The sequence below is a fragment of the Carlito syrichta genome, unplaced genomic scaffold, assembly GCF_000164805.1.
Source record: "Carlito syrichta isolate Samal-C Ts95f unplaced genomic scaffold, Tarsius_syrichta-2.0.1 Scaffold9505, whole genome shotgun sequence".
Taxonomy (NCBI): domain Eukaryota; kingdom Metazoa; phylum Chordata; class Mammalia; order Primates; family Tarsiidae; genus Carlito; species Carlito syrichta.
Window position 1 is genome coordinate 1 of NW_006953601.1, and position 4,520 is coordinate 4,520.

At 44.8% G+C, this 4,520-nt stretch overlaps 1 pseudogene; it reads right to left on the reverse strand.

Moving 5' to 3' along the window:
• Nucleotides 1-2,586: 2,586 nt before the first annotated feature.
• Nucleotides 2,587-3,053, reverse strand: LOC103254569 (annotated as a pseudogene).
• Between the last annotated feature and the right edge of the window lie 1,467 nt (nucleotides 3,054-4,520).

Sequence of the window (4,520 nt, forward strand, 5' to 3'; positions counted from 1 at the left end):
GGGAGGGAAGCAAAGAGTTGGCATAGAAAAAAAGAGCAGAGTAAATAGAGGAGGGTAAAAGAACTGGGTAGAGTGAAAGGGAATGAAGATGTAGGTCCTGCCTCCCTCCTGTTTCATTTGAAGAAAGCTCAGGCATAAGCTTTTCACTTTTCTGACCCATAAAAATGTTCAGTGACCCTGTTTCTTCTTTCCTCTGAGCCTGGAACAGGGATAATCTTGGAAAGTTGTATATTGCCTGTGCCCGATGCTGAGGCTGTTCACAGACTACTGGGAGACTGGTGTGTCCAGCCACAGAAAAAGAATCAATCCCTGTATCTTGTACCTTCATTCGCCCCTGCTGGCTGCCCTCTTCCCTCTCCTACTATCTCCTGGAAATCTTTCCGCTGAATCCTTCATTCTCACTCTCTTAGATAAGCAACTGCATGTAATCCCTTGCTATTCATGGGACAGAGATTTGGCCTTGCATGGTTAGAGCAAAGATTCTGGGCTCTGATCTCCCCCATTCTCCTCTCTCACTCCCATAGGAAGGAGGCCCTGAGAAGTTGAATGTCAGGGAGGACTCCTGGGGTCTCCTGGGTTCCTACTCCCCACCACATTCTCCCACTTACACATCTGGAAGCAAAAGTATAGGCCCCTCCTACTATTAAGAAATGTATATAATTATAAAGTACATGTATCTTCTGCTTAATATCTTGCCCTTGTTAAAAAAAAGAAGAGGAAAGGACACAAAGGAATTAAGCAAAAGGCTGTTTGCACATGCAATTCTAGTTACAAATACTGTGCTGCTTACATCACAGCGAGGTCAATTACAAACATCTAGGGGAAATGGCTGTGTAGTTCTGCTCATGTTTCCAATCTCTCTCCTTCCAGTCTTGATATTTTTCTGCAAGGGGCTACCTGCTGAGTGACAATAGGGGCATAGCTTTGAAGTAAAAATTTGTTTCTTTTTTGTATTAAAAACATGCAAATTATTTTTAAATGGTTATGCATTTTTAATGTCACTATTCTGGAGTAAAAATATCAAGCAAATGTTGATTCATCAAAAAAGTTTGCATTTATTTCAATAATTGGGGAAAAGAGACTAAGTACATATAACTCAGATATCAGATGGATATCTGCTTATCCCCAAAAGATCAACTCATAATTGATCTAGACCTCTCTCCAATACATGGCCTGTAGAAGCCCAAAACCCTTTTCCTATATGTCTGCAAATTTTTGGAATCTTCCTTTTCCCACACTTTTCTTTACTTCTCGCATCCTGAGTTATTTTGGACAGCTTCTTTCCTGGGCGCTAGGTTGACCCAGATATGAAACTCCACACTTCCTAAAGCCCCCACCCATCAGAAGCCAGCCTCACCAATCATTTGTGAACATAAACGGTTTTTCTAAAGATTTCAAAGGAGAAGAGGGGGTTTACAAGACAGTAACAAAAACGCCACAGTCCTCACCTTTTACAAAATAGTTATGGGCCATCTATCAACCAAAAGTTTTCACTGATTTTTCAGCTGTTTGCCATTTTTCCTTCTCTCTCCCTCTCTTTCCTTTCCCACACATTTCTGGAGCATTAAAATATAATTTTTCTTCTTTTCTATTAAAGCCCTAGTTCTCATCATTCCAAGGGTGGTTTGACAAGGGAAGGACTCACCAAGGAATAATTTCAAACATTTACTTAAAATACAAGCAAGCAAAAAGAAAAAGGACAGGGCAGTTGGTGATTACTACTGATTATGTAGGCAGACTGCCTGGGATCTTCTTGTGACTCAAGGGCACCACATCTGACTGCTGCCAAGAGGGTAGATTGCTGAGGTTAGAGGGTTACCAGCAAGGGGAGGAGGGTTACCAGGATGAACCTGATATCTGCACTGCTGAGAAAGAACACTCTTCATGTTTTTATAGTGTAGCACGTTGAATGATGTCCTCTAGAAGATATGCCCATGTCACAATCTCCAAAATGTATGAATATGACCTTCTTTGGTTAAAATAAAAGGTCTTTGCCATGCAATTAAGTTAAGAATCTCAAGATGACATCATACTAGATTATCTGAGTGGGCCCAAATCTTTTTTTTTAATTGTCTTTTTTTGTTGTTTTTTAATCGAAGGTCCTTACTGGCCCTGCTTCCATGAATGGCCATGACCAAGGGAAAAGGGAGAGGAACCAGCCGGCATGGGGAGGGATCATCTCCACAACATTCCATTTGTACACAGTACTAAACAGACAAGCACAGAGTCATTATGCAGTTAGAAGTTGGCAGCATGGCAAGGGAGAGGAACAGGTGGCTAGTGAGGGTTTGTTAAAAAAAAAAAAAAACACAGGCTCCCCCCAAACTGGGGTTCCGGTGGGAACTTGGTCTGCTTCAACCCAAGTGGAATCAAGATCAAAAGTGGTTTGGGAAGGCCAGAACCCTCAGGGATGGAGGGAGTGAAATCCAGGGGGTGAGGGGCTGTTTGGCAACTGAGGTGAAAGGATTGCCCTCCCCCTGCTGGGATCCCCTCAGTCCCTCCGGTCTGGCAGGAAGGGGGCAGCCTGTAAACCCTGAGAGCAGGTCTGGGGCTGTCAGATGTTCCAGGCAGGGGGCCAGAAGATCCTCACAAAGACTTGCCCTCCAGGGAGATGACAGTACTGCCCCCCAGTTTCTCTGCGAGGGTGCAGCGATCCTTGACCTCCTCGTAGCAGTTTGCTTGTAATTCATGTTTGATTCCTGTCAGTTTCTTCTTGATGGCATCCTTGGAGCTGGCATAAATCATTTTACTCTTAAGGGGTGCACACTCAGGAGCCCAGAAGATAAACACCAGGTCCTCCTTCTTGCTCTCCTTGGTCTCATAGGTTGCGTCATAGAGGGCATAGCAGCAGTCCTTGTCTGGCAGCGTCTTGACAAAGGTGGCGTACGGGTCATCGACATTCTGGCCCACATCACCTACCAGGATCTCCTTACCCTCCTCCAGGATGATGTTCTTCTTGTCCTCACTCAAGCAGAAGAGAGCACCACCTTCTTGTGCTTCTTCACCTCTTCTGGTGTGGAAGACTAGCGCACCTTCATGTCATTGAACACCTTGATGACGCCATCAGAGACAGCCACACCAGAGGCCAAGTTTCTAGAAGTGATGAGGAGAGATGGTGAGGAGAGCCAGAGAACAGGATGGTGCTGCCGCTGCTGCCGGGACCCGACTTGGGCCCAAATCTAATAGCCAATGTCCATGTAAGAGTAAGAAGAGGATGTGTACGACACACGTACAGGAGGGGAAGACCATGTGAAGACAGAGGCAGAAATTGGAGGCATGCAGCCACAAGCGCAGGAACACTGAGAAGAGCAGAGAAGTAGAGTCTTCCACCAGAGCATGGCCTTACCTACACTTTGATTTGTGACTTTTGGCCTCTAGAACTGTGATAGAGTACCTTTCTGTTATTTGCAACCATCTGGTTTGTGATAATTTGCTACAGCGACCCCGGGACCTTATTCACATACATAGGGGTCCCATCTGAGTGACACTCTTGGCCTTTTTCCCCAACGAGAGGCAACATGAGTCAGGTTACAGAATTCCAACCCTCCCTATCTCCTCTACTTGGATACCTGCAGACCTTTACCCACCTGCTCTCTGACATGTTGTAAAAAGTCTGCCCCTACCAGGGAAGACCTGTGAGTATGAAGAGGTTGCACCAGTATCTGGATGAATAAACATGTCCATTCAGGATTAACTAGCAACACCACCTTCCAGCAGGCTGATCCACTTTCCTCCAATTTCATCAGTGATGACCATGATACTTGGATTTCTATCCACCTGACTCATCTGCCTGTCTTTCAGGTGGAGAATATAGGGTGCTATTTGTTCAATCCCCAAAACCTCAAAATAAATTAAAGGGGCAAGGCAGAGCCTTGAGCAGAAAACTGACCAAGAATTTTATGGCAGGCAAAATCCAAATAAAAAGGAATGAGATATCCAGTGTGGTGCTGCTTGGGCATTTTAGGAATTGGCCTGTGCCTTTGTCAAAGGTGCCCCTCTCCAAGATACTTATCTTCCATTGACCAGAAAATAGTGATTGGGATAGAACCAAATAGTTTACTGTCATCTGCCTAGAATTGCCACAATCCAAGTATAAATCCACAAATTCTAAAATGCAAACAACACCCTCTAGCCTTCTGTGGTGCCTGACGTGTTTTACTGATAGTTATAAATGATGGTGTCTTATACTATATTAGGGAAAATGGGGATGCCCATACACCAAGTTTCTTCTTCTCTCATCCAATAGAAGCAAGCCTCATGCAATTCAGCCCTTCAAGGGCCACCCACTGGGTTAGCCTTGGCCCTGCCTGTGACTTAGTTTGGACTTAAGAAACCATACCTTTTACACATTTGTCTAATAATGCCCAAGTTCTGCATGGAGCAGCCTCTAACATGATCTTACTTTAGACCTGGTACCAGACCCTTTCAGAGCTGTAAAGCACCTGACCCTGCCATACAAAAACATCGATCCACTGGGATCCATGATCCTTCCACCTCAGCCTTCCAAGTAGCCAGAATTA